We start from the raw sequence: 18,365 nt of genomic DNA on the forward strand, positions 1-18,365 counted from the left end.
TCAAGCCGCTAATGAGGGAAGATTTAGCTCTGTAGATCGCTTTCCACTGGCTGTCAGCACACAAATATTTTCACCTAAGCATGAGGACAAATTTAACCCTAAGATTTGAAAGACTGAATCCCTAAATGAATTAAGGCAATAATCTCAAATTACATATACAGTCCTACAGTCAAAATGTCAAAATGCTGTCCATCCAATTCAGGATGGAAACAGGAATGATGTGATTAGGCATTTCATACGGCATCCATAAGGAACAGACCTCTAGGAAAAAGTTGGTCTCTGAATACTTCTTTTTCTGCAGTACAGTACTTGTAAGCCTAGAACTAAAACTTACGCATGCCTTGTACATTTGATTGACTCCATAAGGCTTCCATCTAAATTCAAAATATAACTGTGTTTAGCTATATTTGAACATTTTATTGCATTTAGTTATGAGATATGAATTTTTTTCCTGAGAGAACCTGGGGCACACAACATTGCCAGATCATTCCAAACAAGTTAATTCTGAAATGGGCTTGAATCAATAACACAAAAGAGGCAGTAAAGCCAATTTTTACGGTAGTCACGGTTGCATAAAATAATATCAAGGCAGTCAGACTGAAAGCTCCCTGCATCACAAATATAATTTGCAACCAACTCTAAGCACAAAGAGGAAATAGATAGGTGGAAGATATAGATAAAAACAAATTATAGATACATAGGACAAAAGGAGCTGGTGGTAAAGAAAGAATGCAGAGTAATTGCCGTTCCATACAGTGTGGAAAAAAAACAACCCCAAACAAGTATGCCATGTAAGTAATTCAAGGTAAATAGAATGCTTTTCTTTCATTTAGGCTTTAAAACTGCTCTGAAAAGGCTCTCTTTTCACTCTATCTGTAAGGCAGAGACAGACAGGGGATGAATGTATAAATAAGTATGTCACTGCAATCCTTGGCTTTTAATGAAAATGGATTTTTAATGATCCAAAAAGCTACATTTCTCTCTGATTTGCTCCATTTCCAGACTATCAGCAGGAAGTAGGTACAGCAAATGCACTTGTTTTCCATGTCCTTCACGAAATCCCAGGACGACTGAGCATCCAAGTGCTGTAGAAACCAGAGTCTCCATTATGCAGAGCAGATACAGGGAAGCTGCACGTCTGTCATTGTTTTTGCTGAACTTCCAGAGCTCCCTGATTCCACTGCACCTTCTCCCTCTGCAGACCCCATTAGCTTGCACTCCATATGCATACATAAAGAAAGGAGGATGCACGGCACTGTGCCTTCCTGTTGTTCTCTGCCTCGAGGACGCTTGTTCAAAGCACACCATTCCTCCCACTCCCCAAAGCAGGGTCGTTGCGTTGAAGTGTTCCTTGTGAAACTCTGCGCACACAAATACCAGAGGATTTAGTCCTCAAACGAAGGAAAGTCACAAGGGGGAAAGAGGCTGATGCAATCCACATCCTTCTTGCTGTCTGGACACAAAGAGTTCTTCTTTCCAATGTCAAAGTTCCTATTTCAGGCAGTAATAAACAGAACTCATGCTGAAAAATGCATAATAATGTACCAGGTAGTATAAATTTAAGTATAAACATTAAAAATACATATAAATAAGTATAAAGTATAACCATTTTTTCTGTTTGTTCATGTAGACAATAATATTTCTTTCAGACTTGAGCATCATCAGAGAATAAAGAGACATTTTCCTTACTTTACCTCCATCCTTTAAACTTCATCTACAAGTATTTCTTGTAAGGTAGGTCCATACACTGGGAAACTCTAATCTAGTTGTCATAAAACCAACGTGGCATTTAAAATGGGCTGGGACTCTTGTATAGACTACAAGTTCAATCCTTCTCAGGTAAGCTCTGTGCAATGTATGTTACTTGGAGAAAAAAAGATCTCCACGATTATTTCCTGTGTTAACATTTTTACTGCTTATTTCAAATATTAGAAGACATAGAAGGGCAAAAACAATGGCACTGACAAAAAAAGATAATGACTGTGAGGTGCCACACAATTAGTTAACAAATGCTCCCATCCACTTAATGAGTCAGAGGGATACAGCCTCATGAAGGGCTCCACAGGATCAAATGATATCTGCATTCCCTTTTCTTGTGATAAAAAAAGATATAAAGAAATTAAAATGAAGTAAAATAAATCCCATTTATGAGGCACTCCCAAACTCCTGTTCTTCCCATTCTGTTTGCTGTCCTTACTCAGAGTGCATGCCAATTAATATTTACCAAATGTCTCTCCCTTCTTCATTTAAATCAGTTCAAAAACCGCACCTGTTTCATGAGACCTATGTGCGCTTCTGACAGCTGGTATTGGAGAAAAAACAAGTCAAAGTACTTACAAATCCTAACTGTTTTCAATTGGAATCAAGAAAGACAGTGCTAAGATTAGCTCTGCTAATACAAGGCACCAGCAAAGCACACGGGGAAACCCAAGGGATACAGGAGATCGATGTGTGATGCACAGGCTGGGAAGTATAGTGTGCGTATGGACAGGATGCCTACAGTTTTGTGTCTCCTCTTTGAGTTTTTCCTGGTTCTTAACAAAGATTTCCCCATTGGCCATGTGTAACATCTCTCCAACGTCCAGTTAAAGGTGAGCAGTTATGTGGTATTTATGTAGCTGTTCTCCAAGAAACTTGGTATCTTTGAAGCTCTGTCCCACATCATCAAATGTGGGGGGGACGCAACAGCGCATTCAGCAGTTAGTGAGTGCCCTGGAGACACCAGCGTGGCTGAATCCAACTTATTCCTCTAGAAAACCAGGCAAAAAAGATAAAACAGAACCTGTAAGAATGCCACAAAAGATCAAGCTTTAGAAAGCTATAGCATTTAAAGCCAGAATTGGTTTTAAACAGCATAACATAATCAGCCAGTTAAGAAAAGAGCTTCAAAACCCAGCAACACCCACTGTGGACGATAGCCAGAGAATGCAGCCAAAAGCCAAGGCACAGACAGCCAATGTATAGATACACTCCAAGCTTCACTTAAAATAAAGCTGTTCTCAGTGCTTCTGTACAGCAGAGGAACCAGATTTGCCCTAATAGTCTGGACCAGGCTCTTTTAAATGCATTTGCTAATACACAACTTGAAACGTTTTATACAGCACTTTTGTTATTTCATTTTATAGAGCAGTTCTCCCACCTTACCTAGATAAGAGACAACTCCACCAAGGCAGGTGAGCCTTGTTAGAAAGCATCCCAAATAAGGGGGAAGATAACATCCAACTTGTCTAAACTATACAGAAAATATCACGAGCCTGTATGTTGTGTTCGCTGGGGTACGCTGCCTGCAATTCTTTAAATAGAACTTGTGGAGGAAGAGACTGAAGCTTTTCTAGCTCTTTGAAATAGGTTCTTTCAATGCTGCCATTCCCATATTTCCAATTACATTTATTTTCCTGGCCTCACATGACCTGCAGAACCAGAAGAAAGAATCCTGCACTCCGCAGGCATTAAGAAACTGGTATTACTGGTGTAGATAAACAGCTATAGGGCTGCCTTCTATGGCAGTCAGCAGAATCCCAAACCTGCAGGAGCTTGGTGGATGTGACCAGCTGCTGGTCCAAAGCCACGGTCTGTGACATGACCCTGAACGTCAGAAATTCCTACTCATTTCTGCATTATTTCAAATATCCCTCCATGCCAGAGCATGCTTAAATAGGGCCCAGGTCACTTCTGTACCACAGCCTATTCAAACTAACTTCTACTATCGAGCTAACAGACACAATTCAAAGAACTTATAACATTAAGGACATATTTTAATGTGTTATTTTCAAGTGTCTTATTCAAATTGTATCATTTTTCTAAAGCAATACCTCCTACCCTTGAGTCATATTTGTTAATTTGGCATTAAAATGCACCCTTTTCTCACTAATACAGTGTTTTAATAGTTATGCCCACACATTTTTAAATCCCTATTCAGTATTAATCAAAACCGTAATTTTATCATAAACTAACGTGTGAAGTTAATTGCAGATGCAGAAAGTTGACATGGTCTATATGTTTTATATATATTTCGGAGAATACAAGTTAAACAATGTTTAATCAGCCTTAAGTTTAAAGCTTATTTTCACTGACCTAAACTAGTTTTGAAAGACAAGTCAGCCAAACTAAGAGAAGCAAGAGCAACCATCTACCACAGACAACACTCTCTAAACACACCTAAGTACTGTCAGAAGCCTAAAAACACTCTTCATCCACCACTCGTGACAAGGAATCATTTAGGGTAAGGAACATGACTATTTCTGCCTGCATAGCATACACTCTCTTTTTCCTGCTCTCTCTTTACTCTTTCCACCTACCCATCTTCCTCACTCTTCACATTCCCTCTGATCTCTGCTCCTCTTATCTCTTCCCAAACCCTGCTGCAGTGGCTGCATTCCTGCAGCATTCCCGAGGGAATCAGCCCTTGCACCAGCCACCCTGCTAGCTGCATATTCATCCCTGCAAAACCAGGCTAAGCTCAGTATCACTCCTCTGTCACCATAGGCAAAACTCATTCTGGCTTTGAAGTACACACAAATCATTTCCAGCCTTTCTTTCCACCCTCAGACATTAATTCTTTCTAAACTTTTAAATTAGTTTCTCAAATGAATTTGTCAGCTGAGAGTGATTTTTTTTTTCCTGCTTTATTTTTCAGTATGTGGATGGTTGGAGAGAGAATTATCTTCAAATACCTGCGGTTTTTAGTCCCCATCAATTAGCTCAGTGGTGACTAGTTCAGGTATTTTGCAGTCTCTTCTCTGATTATATTAAGCACAGGCAGATACGCCACTGACACCCACATGTGCAAATGTAGAGGAATGCTAGCAATTGGAAATGAAATCCGTTTTCTTTTTTACTAGTTAGATGTTATTACTGATGTTAATGGAGCTCCTGAGTGCCTGATCATGTTCTTCAAGTTTTTACAGCCTCCTTTTTATTTGCAAAATGCTTCTTATTCCCCCGCTGCTGTGAAAACATACGTATATATAGAAACTCTCTTCAAATGCTTTAAAAGCTAAACAAGGTAGCAAAAAAGAAAACATTTCTTCCTACTTTTCATCTATACTTGTATTCAAAATGATGTCAATATATTGGGTGTACGTTTGGATATTTTGGGAAAAGAGTCTTTAGACAACAATACGACTTAAAATTTCTCACAACCTTTCAAACTGCTCTCATCAATACCTGTTAAAACAGGTATTGATGAGAAATCCTGGACACACAACCTGGACAAATAACACTTTTGGGTAAGTACAGATGAAGTTGTGGGTTTCCAGGTGCAGTAAGGCAAAATAACCATAATCCAAAGAATCCTTACTAAAAACCCTTCTTCAACAGGTTGACACTGGAGTACTTCTATCCATCAATAAGAACTTTTTATTACAATCTAACAAAAATCAAGACTGTTGCAGTGATTAATTTTTTTTAATAACCTAAGGCTTCCGATCTTAATGGGGCAATCATGCATCACTGTTGTGTTCCAACAGAACTATTACTCTCTGTGCTGTGGTAGTGTAATTGCAGTCTAATGGTTTACACTATCTTAATAGCACTAAATATTTTACTAAACAGAGTACAGTATCTAAAAAGAGATTTAAATCATTCCAGGCTTTAAGATTGTACATTTAAAGATGAAAAAAAAAAAACCCAACCCTGTTGCTTCTTCTCTCGAGAGTTAAAAGGCTGTCAAAATGAGTTTCTTGTTTGTCGTGATGCTTTGATGCTCTGATTTAGCAGGCTGGCGTGCTTCAAATTGTCAAATTCCTAAAGGCTATTGACTTACTCTAATCAGATTCTAATTTAATTTCGTAATAATTTCAGAATTTCTGATCATTTACATTAATAGAACTTCAAATAAATTAAAAAAAACCACACACACACACAGAGCAAGCAGAGTGTACCACAAAAAATTATCTAAGCAGCTCTACGTTTGTGATAAACAACATCAGTAAAGCTGCGGAGATACCAGCAAGCCACAGCAGTGTGGTGTTCCATCCCTGGCAGTGTTCAAGGCCAGGTTGGACATAGAGGCTTGGAGGAACCTGCTCTAGTGGAAGGTGTCCCTGCCCGTGGCAGGGGATTGGAGCTGGGTGAGCTTTAAGGTCTCTTCCAACACACACCAGTCTGGGATTCTATTCTATGATTCAATGTTCGGAACATTCTTACTCACAAAAATATGTCAATGAACTAAGCCAGGCTACTTACGTAAGGAAGGACTATTAATCCAAGCAAGGAATTGCTAAATCTTGCCATTAACATACAACAGCCCTAACTGTATCCCACAACACATGCTGCCTTACTCCCTTGGACAAAGCCAAAACCACCTCTAACTCCAGAATGGGCCCTGAAGTTCACACTAGAGGTACTGAAAGCTCCTCAGTCTGCCTAAATATTCTTTTTAATAATCCACTTTGTCTAAAGCTAATTTATTCTTCATTCTATTCACTATTTGGATACCACAATTCTGTTTTTCTAATTTCTAGTGAAACATTAATTTACAAGGGCTTTCAAACAGTTTTCTTGCAAGAGAATCCTTTTTATTGATGCAGTATACAGACCTCACTTATTACTCTTAAATAATTACCTTACCTGATATTCTAATTTCCTGGAGCAGTTTAACTTTAATTTACAGTTTAATTGTCCTACTTAAGGTAAGCCTGTCGCCTGCGTCACTTTGTGGTTCATAACTCTGATCCTCATTTAATTATTTACTTCAGGAGAGCATTTTAATTATGGATATTACTATGTGTCTAAAGTAACTTATACTTGAGGGTAGTGAGAATTTATACAGTGGAGTGCTCACCTAAATTTCCACTAGCCGTAACCCTCTGTGCATGTGTCCCAGCTGCAGAGGCTACGTTTAAGACTGCAAAGCAATGTTATTTACCTTGTCTGGAGCTGGACCACATGTGGGGTGCCTGAAAATCTACGCTTGTCCCTGCAGATAATATCTGGACACAGGAGCAGACACACAACACTGGCTCCAGGGTGAGGCCAACACTGTGCCCCTTTCTCTGCGGGTCAGTAATTGAAGTCCAGGGACCAGGAGAGGGGCATAGAGCATGAGCCTTCCTTTGTTTTATTTCTCCAAATTTGAGCACGCAGTGATTTATGGATTTCCTAAGATGGGGGCTGTGTGTCAACTGCCATTTTTAATAGCCATCAGTCAGCCAATCTTCCATGAATCTCTCTAATATCTTTGTAATCTGTTTATATTTTTAGCTTCCCAAATATCACACAGCAGCGACCTCCACCATTGAATCTACTGCATTAAAAAAGAAAACCATAAAAATATATTGCTTTGCGTTTGCTTTAAATCTGCCAAATCTGTGGGTTTGGCTGCTACCATTAGGTCATCTTTGCAGTAATCTTAACTTCCAAAGCCGCCGTTTCATCATGACAGGAGCTGCACCACACACAGCAATATTTTTCACTGACTGATCAGCAACTTTGAAAAGATGAAAATACTTTAATTTTTAACATACTGGACACAATAGGAACCATTTCTATGCAGACATGCCCAGCCAGAAGGGAAAGTAAGAGATGCCCTATCCCCAGGCTAGCTGGCCAGGGAGTAGGGCTCTCTGCCTGGGGCAAATGTGGCTAAGGGGCTGTCTGGCCTCTTGTTTGCAATACAGAAACATATGTGCCAGAAAGACTGAAAACTAGGAGCCCGGGTCCTGCAGAAATCCCTTTTCCATCATTGAAACACTTCCTGTATTTGCTATCCCCCCGATTACCTGGTCAATACTCTTGCCTTACATGTCTTGCTTAATGCCCTGTGGGTAGTCAGAGGGTTTTCAAACTGGGATCCTTCCCCAAGCAAACTCCCCCCTGCACAAGAGAAGACACCCAAGTGCTGCCTCCCCGCCAGCAGACAGGATGAATGCTGGTGGGATTCCTGAGGGACACAGCTCTCCAGCACATTTGGCAGTGCGGGAAGGGGGATGTCAGAACTACAGGCCACTTGCTTCCAAAATAGCACCTCTGACACTTGTCGTTTCATTATTAACAGCTTCCAGAGCTTCATAAGGTGCTTATCTTTTTCAATAAACAGAAACAGTTACTGCAGTTGTGGGGGTTTTTAGGTTTGGGGGCTTTTTTAATATTAGGATAAAATCCAAAGCGCTGCAGCTGTATTCTTGAGTAGCCACCTTTCTGCAGTGATGGATGTTTGCTCAGAAGCTGTGTCATCACATACAATTTTTATCATCTAGATTGTTCTATTTTATTAAAACTTCCTTTTTTCTCTTGCCCCTTCCTAAAGGAGTAGTCATGGGAGCCTTTTATCTGCAATCTGTCTGTTGCCTCTCACAGTATCCCGAGCACAGCCATGGCCCCTAACAACTGAGGGCATCCAGCACCTCCCAGCACTGTGGATATTGTGTTTCCCATCTAAAATTGCTTACCTCATCAGTCACTAAGGGTCCAGTTTGGAAGTCATTAAAAATAATGAGAACGCTGGCACCTCTCCCAGCAATAATGGCACTGGAGTCTGTGTCACTTCTCTACTTTGAGACATTTGTATATATCCACAAATCATTCAACTCTTATCTTCGTCCTAGCTTTAATGAAACTAATGGCTGCTGAAACTGTGGGCTTTTTTATTCCACTCTTTATTTAAATAAGCTGCTGCCCACTCCATCATAAAATGACACAAACACTTACACAGCACATTGCATCACGAAAGCCCCGAAGTGTTTACCAGGATCACCATATCCATCACTAAAATGCAAGCACTTCTCAGTCAATAAACACTTCAGCTGACAATACAGTCACAAGAGACTTTTCAGAAGGAAAACTGAAAAGCAACAAATCCAATTTGCTCAAAACAAATTTAGAACCAGTACGGTGGGTAGAGTCTCACAGGGTCCTGCGTTTTCATCTCCATCTGTATCTGCTATAGCATTTTCCCTCCTAGCATCACGGAAAAAGACTAACTCCATATTAACTCACTGAGTAACAACATCACTCCTGCAGAGTCTGTTCTTTAGGAGCTTTGACAAGATAATGAGCCCTCAATAATATGCTGCAGGCCATCACCAAATGCAGCTTTAAAGAGTTTCATTAATCCCTTTCAACAAGAGAAAATACTGATTGTTGGGAAATGTATCTTAAAACTTTAAACCTCTCACCCTTCATTTTCAAGGTCTAGCTTAGGACTAATGTAAAATCTCTCAGTGCTGTACTTTTCCTGATAAGAACATGTGATGATTTACATGCTTTGAAATAAGTAACGTTCATATAAATCTGACACCCCCCGCCCCCCCCCAAAAAAAAAAACCCAGACTTTTTTAGGTATTTAATTACTTTAGGCATACATTTGAACTGTACATTAAAAACAGACCTGTTCATGTGGGCACTCAAAAGCCATAGATCCAGCACTTCTGCACAGCAAATGTGATACTTCAGGCTCCTAGAAATTAATCACAGTATATAATGTGACCTATACATTTTGATATCAAAGGTCACATTATATATGATAATCAAAGGTCATATTATATATACACATTATATCTGTAAGATACAAAGGACTTGCACTGCAGGAAGCCTGGTAGTGCATCCACACTGGGAAAAGTCCAACAACCTTGGCCTGCTGCTGAAAGTTATATTCTTTTGACAACATCAGTAGGGTTTAGAATGACTCAACTGACTGATACACCTAAGCGGGCATAAAACTAAAAGGAAGATACAAGCCAAATAATAATTCAAGCAATAATAAACCTACGAGTACCAGATTTAATTAAAAAAAATCCCTGAATGCTTCGTAAGGTGAAATTTAAAGATGTTTTGGTGTTATTATCAGTATATGTGAAAATCTGAAGAGGAATATTACACCACTGCCTAAAAATTAACATCTTCCAAAAATTAATCCAAAATCCTATTTTGCCAGGGGAACGAGCCACTCCGTTATTAAAAAGATATTTTTAAGCCTGTTAAATGTTTAATACCTTTGCAAAGTGTTTTCTTTGCATTTATTTTTAAGTGGTGGATAAGGTCTGTTTTAGGAACACACACTGTTTAATGTTCCCATTAGTTCGTGTAGCACCTTTCTCTCACAATATTTTAGGCCATGTCACAAAAGGTTTACAAAGCCACAAAAAAGAAGCCACCCAGCCATCCCTAGCAGTAAAGAGAATACCATGAATTTGTCTTCTCTCATCTATTAGATGGAGGAATAAAATGATAGCAAACTAGGTTTATGATTAATCTTTAACTATCTACCAAATAAACACCCAGAGAACTAGTGGTGCAAGCCTCATGCTTTAAGCGATGGGTGCAAATATACAGGCATCATGAGTGGCCCCACCATTTGAAGATACAAGAATGGCCTTACACAAATGAGAAGTAAAGAAAAACTAAATATCGATCTGAAGATAATACAGACCAGCAAGGACAAATAAAGTTGTGGCAATTTCAGTTTATTAAAATAGACCCATGTTTTTAGAACACTTGGGGAAAATTTAGATTCTATTTTCTCTTGCAATAAATGATGATAATGAGGATAATAGTTTTAAAATACCTAAAGCCTGCTCTGTGGCTCTTATCCAATTAATTGATATGAGTAAATTGTCTAAATGAAGCTAAATGACAGCTACTTGCTCCACAAAAGGCAGAAGTACATCAGAATAAGAGGCTTCAGATACTTAAATCAGTGCAGGGATCTTTCCCTTTGAAACTTAGAAACACATTAAAAGCCATTTATATTTTCACCTTCAGGAAAAAGGATGACAAAAAAAGGGTAACAAATAATTCATATTCAGAAGCACATTGAGAAGATTACAGGTGTTGCAGTAGCAGTGGAGAGTTGAACTACAAGAGCAGGCCCGCATCTCTTCATATAGACCCTCTTCCATGAAGAGGATTAATTAAGATGTCATACCTATTATCTCACATGTCCTATCATCCCCAAGGAAAACGAAGACTGCACGGTACCTCTGTTCTCCCATCCCTGCTGCACCAATTTGAAGGCATCCTGTCCCCTAAAGTGCTGCTTTTTACACGGAGGTAGGAATGACACACGGGAGAGTTCCAGGAAGCTTGTTAAGTCTCTAGCAAAATTACATGGGATAACTACCTTTAAGGTTTGTAAGAACCCTGTCTTGGCTTTGAGCAAAAGTAGGATAGCACAGGGGATGGCACGGGACTGTTAATATTGTCAGCTAAACAAGCCAGAAAGAACTGTATCCAGACTCATGGCATCGAGGGTTGGGGTTAGACATTTAGTACCAGGTAAGGCAGGGAAAAACCCTAAACTCCCTTCTGTTTTGATTAAAGCATCAATGCTGTCTAAAGTGCAGGTTTAAATCTGCTGTTAGGAACAACAATCACATCAAAGTTCTAACTACGCTCCTAAGCCTGAGCTCTGCTGCAGTGGGGAATCCACACTCTGCCGCACAGAAGTTTAAGTTACATGATTTAAGTTACACAGCTTTTCTTACCATCGAGGTACTTCTCGCCCTTTTTCACTTCCGCCGCCGTTTGTTTTCCATCCTCTTCCTTCCTGCCGACTCAGCAGCAGCCCGTGTGGACAATACAAGCAGATGCAACGTTGCTATTCATCTCACTGCTCTCTTTTCTGTTTGGTGGTTGTTGTCGTTGTTTTAGGGGCATCAAAATGAGAATTCTGCCCAAGACACTGCCTGTGTCAAACAGCCCATGTCATTCAGTGAACCTGAGCACTGGTGGCTTTCATCAAGCTGATCCTGAACTGTAGCAGTGAAGAAGGTACAGGGACAAGGTTCATGGAGAAGACTGATGTGTAATGCGTTTTAAATTTCAAATTAAGTTTCTAATGGCCAGATACTTATAAAAATAAAGATCCTGAAGCATAACAATGATGTTGTTATTCTTTCAATTTCCCAAAGCCCCTCATTGCATGTTCAGAAGGCGACGAAGATGGTGAAGGATCTGGAGCACAAGTCTTAAGAGGAACGGCTGAGGGAGCTGGGGTTTTTTAGTCTGGAGAAAAGGAGGGTGGGGAAAGACCTTATCGCTCTCTACAACTACCCGACAGGAGGATGGAGCCAGGAGCGGGCTGGTCTCTGCTCCCAAGGAACAAGAGATAGGACAAAGAGGAAACAGCCTCAAGCTGTGCCGGGGAGGTTTAGACCGGAGGTTAGGAACAGTTTCTTTACTGAAAGTGTTGTTAAGCATTTGAACAGGCTGAATCAACACCCCTGGAGGTATTTAAATACATGTAGATGTGGTACTTAGGGAAATGGTTTAGTGGTGGATTTGGCAGTGTTAGGTTAACAGTTGGACTCAATGATCTTAAAGGTCTTTTCCAACCTAAACAAGTCTATGATACACCCAGGGCAAGCGACCTTCCCGAAATATTGCACACCGGTAGAAAAGCCAAGCCTTTGATTCTCACATCCAAACGCTAGCTAAGAAAGTGCTCAGCCCTGAAGACATTTTCAGACAATTAGTTGAGAGGCTTTGCACAATTTAATCAGAAGAAGTTTTAAACTCTGATTGTGCGATTAAACACCGTACACTCTTGCAGTTGCCATTTATCATACTGCTACTGTGTCAAGTAATCTGGTCGACAAAACTGTGCGGTACCCAGGAGTGGAGAAATAAGGATAATGTTCTGTAGGAAAGCAGGTCTATCTAACATTTTACAACGCTAAAAATACCCTTGGGACTTGTTCTGATATCTTGTAATTATGCACACATATCCTGATTTATGGCGCATGTCTCCCAACTCAAAGAAGTATGCACTCTACTTCATATCTTGCCCTATTTATGTGTAAAATACTTGAGTCCATAATGTCATAAAAGAGAAAACAGGCTCATTGCACATGTTACTATCGATTTCATATGAGCATGGGGCATAATCTAATGATCCTTTTCAGCTAAGGATAAATATGCACAATTTAGCCTTAAACAGAGCCCGTGTCATATCATTTCAACTGCTGCCTTTGAGAAATGCTAAAGAACTCTGCTATCCATCCTCCTCCTTAAGGCTTGAAGAGTGTGGCAGAGGGGCTAAAGACAAGCATGCTGGAAAGGGGACAAGAAACATTAGCACCTGTGTATCATCCTTTACAAAGGAAATCCATCTCGTTCAAGTGAGCACTAGCAAAAGGCAAAGCAGTTGATGGCAAAATAGGTATGGATTGTAATCATGAAGATTAATGAAAGCATCTTAATTGATATATACAGCTCCTTTCCAGTTATACACCATTTCAGAGGAAGAAAGGACTATCTGGATTAGACCAAGAGATTTGATCTTCATTGCCCAGCTCTATTTTGCAACCTGCACACAACTGTGGACATGCTGGAAAGGGACTCTTCATTAGGAACTGTAGTGATAGGACAAGGGGTGATGGGTTCAAACTGAAACAGGGGAAGTTCAGGTTAGATATAAGGCAGAAGTTCTTTACTGTGAGGGTGGTGAAGCACTGGAACAGGTTGTCCAAGGAAGTTGTGAATGCTCCATCCCTGGCAGTGTTCAAGGCCAGGTTGGACAGAGTCTTGGGTGACATGGTTTAGAGTGTGGTGTCCCTCTCCATGGCAGGGGGTTGGAACTAGATGGTCTTAAGGTCCTTTCCAACCCAAACTATTCTATGATTCGGATACAATTAAAAATGTACAAATAAAAACCTCACAATATTCCCAATCACTGCAACATAATTACCAGTTGGTAGAAAAGGCAACAACCAAAACCTGAAAGGTACGTAATAATATTATTTCCATTTATTTATTTTTATCTACAGCCATTACACATCATTTCTAGATTTATACTTTTCCTCGTGGTGGTTCCACTGAATTTTCCTGCATTATCATAGAGATATTTTTACCTATTCAGATAGAAGTAAGTTGTTGTTCTTCATTCTGGAATTGGTATATGAAGCGAGATGTGGATCAGATGAGTGTTTTTTCCCCTACATATGCAAAAGCCACAACATTTCTGGAAAAGCAGCAACCCAGGGAAGAGTTTACAGAGTTCTCGTGCTTTTTCAGTGGAATTCACATAGATACGCAGCCAATTTTATGAATAACCTAACCAAGTGACACCAAGTGACACTTGGATTCAACCACCTCTTTGGGGAACAAACTAGTTTGCAGACTTCTCACTTTTCATATTTTAAACTTTTTAAACAAATCAGTCGGGAGGTTTGCTTGTCCTGACCTCTTCCTATGAACAGTTCCAGCATCCATGTTTATTTTATTCTTTTTTTCCAAACAAAGAGTCCCTGCATTTCTGCCAGAATAAGATCATTTTTCTTGGCACTCCACTAACTTTTTTTAACGTTCCCTATTTCAGAGTGCTTCTCTATTTGAACAGGTAAGGGCTCTGTTACTGTATCTAGCTTGGTGCAGCCCAGAAACAATTCTATTCATCCAAAGTCAATTAGGTGCTAAGCAGTGAGGAGCAAAATGAGACTTCTTAAGACACAATTCAACATTTTAATGACAATCAATACGTTCCTCCCTCTGTAAGTGAGCACTCTGATTATCACTGATCATCACAAATGGGAAGCTGAACACTGGACAGGGTGAAAGACTAGACTGTGCCTCTACTGCCAATGTGAAGCTGAACTGAATGCAGAAAAGCAGGAGTGGGCACTGGTTATTTTGCTTATCTGAGTGTGACTTGATCATGGAAACAAACACACTGTAAAGAAAGGCAGAAGGAATCTGAAGTTATAGCACACACACTTTACATAGCACATACGACTTAAAAATAAGTGAGGAAAGTTTCTACTGCAGATCGAAGACACAAAATAAGCCATCACCATGTTAAGTATTATTAGTTCTACAGTGATATTTTATAGGCAAAGTCAAAATAACAAAAGCCCTGATTCAGAAAATAGAGACTATGATGGCATCACGGCTTTCTAGCCATCTGGACCCACAGTGGTGCTTAACACCACAAAGAACTAGGACTTAACTCAGAAACAAAATGGACAAAAGACAGAAGGATGGACATAAGAGAGTCATTTAGCCTCAACAGCCCCAAATTGTCAGGAGTCTTCCAGGTTTAGCTTGCAAGATGTAGCTGGTATTTAGCATCTGAAAAGTCTGGATTCTGTAATAAGCACCAGACTCCAACTTAATGTGCAGAGGATATAGTCTCTTTGTACCATGCTCAATAACATGGTACTTGATGGAATAAGAAGAGCCATTTAGACTTTACATATTGAGCAATGGCTCATCTACAAAATATCAGTGTATAGAAAAAGCAAAAGAACACATTACAAAAGGCTATCCAGTCCTTCAGATAAGACTTCAAAGCAATATATATTATATCCTGGATTAATAACATATTAATAGCTGTGGCAAACTCATACCATTCCCATTTCAATAGCCTGAGCCAAATAGGGAATGCATCTGACTTCATCTTTTCAGTAATTCTACTTTTTAACAGTCACATTGAATCAGGTCAAGCAGAACCCGAGATACTTTATTTCAAGCCTGTTTCAATGGTTAGAGCAGCAATTTGAATAGAAAGCGAATGGTACGGCTCTCTGTATTTTAAACTATTTTAATAGTTTAAATAAATGAAAGTTATTGAAACTGGCTTCCAGAAACGAACTTGAATTGTGCACAAATGTGCTGTTTCAATAAAGAATACGATCAGCAGTGCAGAAATGAATTACATTCAAAAGCAAAAATATGCCAAATCAGACAAAGATATAGCACTCCAATACACCACAGGTGATTCTCCAGTAGCATGTGTTTCTACCCAGAGTACACCTATTGCACACAGAAAGTAGGAAATGAAAAGAAATGCTAATCCACACAACAATGCAGCTTCACAGAAGCAGTGAAGCATCACAAGGGTTTCAGTCAGGTCCCTAAAAGCAGGCATTGCACCAAAACGAGATATAGCAGGATGCAGAAGGACTAGGTAGGTGACTCAGACAGGGAAGGGCTCCCACTTTCCCCTCTACCCTGCTGTCAGCACCCCATGAAGCAGCTGCCTGCAGCACCACTGAGGCACATGTAGGAAAGATACCTTGGGAAATTCAGGCACTAGAGGTTACATGGTGGTGCTTCAAAGCATGATGTGTCTAAGATCATTCTCTCTTGTTATGTTTCTTTTTTTAGACACAGACCTATGAAGGAAAGACCTTGCTGACTGAAGCAGTTTCTCTGCTGAGGTATGCTATTGGCATAGAGCTGGCAAAATTATACTAAATTAAAATGGAGAATTTAGCAGTTATCTTTACTTAAATACAAAAGCATACACATAATCTGCTCTCAGTGAAAGAGCAAATAAACAGAAGATGAAACTACATAACAGCAACTACTTCTTTAGCTGCAATAACAGTAATGTTCATGCAGTTATTGTCTAGTGCTCCCAGGCCAACATACTCGTTCATTATTACATGGGAGTAATGGAAAGAGCTGAATAAACCAACTACCCTTCTGCCACGCTTGCTGAGAGCCAGCCTGAGGACCTGCAGCATCCATGGGCAATGCCCACTGCCCCACACCATGGAGCAGAGCCACGCTTGCAGGAGCTGCTTCATAATTCACTGCCCACAGTAAACCCTGGCCACAGATCAACAACAGATTTATGTACTTACTAGCTACCCATATTTTATATTTCAAACCAACCCCCACATCAACTGAGCCTGCAGATGCTAAGATTTTCATCACAAAAGCTGGGCAGGTCTCAAAGCTTCCATATCCAGCAGGCATGCCCAGAAACATCTCAACCCCAGCAGGTTTAAGACATTCACATCTTGGACGCCTGGGTTTCATTAGGAACTGCAGTTTCTCATGCCAACACCTTGCCTAAGGACATCAGTCCCACGGGGAGGCAACATTTTTACCTAGACAGGTTCCACACGCAAATGCAGTAGCAAAGACTTTCTCAGAATCAATTGTCATCACCATGACAGAGGTGGTGCATCTTGCACTCTTCCAAACAAATCTTCTCAGCTGCTATGTACAGAAATCAGTTATCTAGTTCAGGAAAGTGGAATAAACCTTCCAGGTGAGGCAAGAACCCCAAGACCAGACATAACAATTGCTCATGTTCTGGCTGTAAAGTCCCCTTACAAACCTATGCCTAACTTGACTGGCAGCTCATTCTGTGTCTGGAGTGAAGGAAAGAGGAACAATTATACTACCTCAAATCATCATTATTGTTTCAATGATTGCATTAGCATTCTCCAAGCATAAATAGTCCACAAAACATTCAAGGCAGACATCTAGTGATGGATTTTCCCCACAGAGAAAGCAATTCCTCTAAGCAATAAAACAGTCTGTGAGAAATCCTGCAGTCATAAATCTAGCATTTCTCATTACAAAATTTACATCGGCCACAAAGTGATTACTTCTAAAATTACAAACCCTTGTGGGCAGCAATATTAGTGGGTTACCAATTGCCATTCTCATGAGTCATGAGAAAAGAAGTCCAAGTCATAATAGCCCTGTAAAAAACAAAATATCAAAAGAATTAATTGCCTTATTATAGACAGAAAGTTTAGGGCATTCACATAACAGGCATCTAGGCAACAAAGTACAAAGAACAGCTCTAAGTCCCAGCGGAAACTCTCATAGGTTACACAGGAAAGTCTGAACACAGCTTTGTCAGCTTTTCAATACATCCTCCACAAAAGCAGTGCCCTGGCCCCTCACAGCCTGCCCCAATGTTTCCTTCATGGGGGCAAGGAGCATGAAGGAAGGAATGAGAGGGAAGAGCAAGAAGAGAGGATGCATCCATGGCCTTCCAGCTCCTGCAGAAAGTGGGGAGTAACTTCAGTCTCAATGGGAAGGGCAGCAGCTAACCTAGCTGGCTCCCACAGGGTGCTGGAGGGGCACAGAACGCTTGGCACCTCAGCAGGTCCCATCCTAAGGCAGTGAAGAGGGACAAGGGAGTACGTGAGATCTCACACTCTTGGAACAGACTTATTCCAGGTCTTGTCACGGAGCAGGCATGTTGCCGAGCTTGAGGATCCCACAAGCCAGTTCAGTTTATCTGATTCCTTTTGCAGCCTTCTCTTCCCCAGACACTGCAACCTAGCAGCAGACTGACACACAATAACTGGGGGGGGATCTAATGACCACTGGGATTAAAGCAAACACATTTTAGTAGGAAAAGCATCTCCTCCAACACCTCGCTCCGGAAGAGATGAGTGTTACAGCTTCCTTGAGGAAAGCTAAGGTACTGCAATGAGCACCTTAAATACAGAATTGACCACACAGTGAGTATAATCAGAAATAACATCTGTTTAACTCATCTAGATTCATGCTTCGCATTAAGAAACTTCTCTAGTTTAACTGCCAAGAAAGCAGAGAAGACCCTTTGCAAGCAGATACAGTCGACTGTAAGATTCATTTCTGCATGACTAGTTAAACATAGGTTTTGACTGCTCACAGAAATGGAGTTCCAATGGAGGGGGGACTGGGACTAAAAG

At 40.3% G+C, this 18,365-nt stretch overlaps 1 long non-coding RNA gene across 5 annotated transcripts in view; it reads right to left on the bottom strand.

Annotated features, from left to right (window-relative positions):
• Positions 1 to 457: 457 nt before the first annotated feature.
• The window catches only part of LOC115612052, a 108,065-nt gene continuing 90,157 nt past the window's right edge, over positions 458 to 18,365 (bottom strand). For 4 of the 5 annotated variants that reach the window (XR_003992863.1, XR_003992865.1, XR_003992861.1 and 1 more), the window contains 3 exons: positions 11,424 to 11,692; positions 9,329 to 9,397; positions 458 to 2,782 (listed from right to left, as the gene is read on the bottom strand). This is a non-coding gene — a long non-coding RNA (uncharacterized LOC115612052). The remainder of the gene's footprint in view (positions 2,783 to 9,328; positions 9,398 to 11,423; positions 11,693 to 18,365) is intronic. The other variant, XR_003992862.1, reaches the window with a different exon arrangement.

The sequence above is a fragment of the Strigops habroptila genome, chromosome 8, assembly GCF_004027225.2.
Source record: "Strigops habroptila isolate Jane chromosome 8, bStrHab1.2.pri, whole genome shotgun sequence".
NCBI lineage: Eukaryota > Metazoa > Chordata > Aves > Psittaciformes > Psittacidae > Strigops > Strigops habroptila.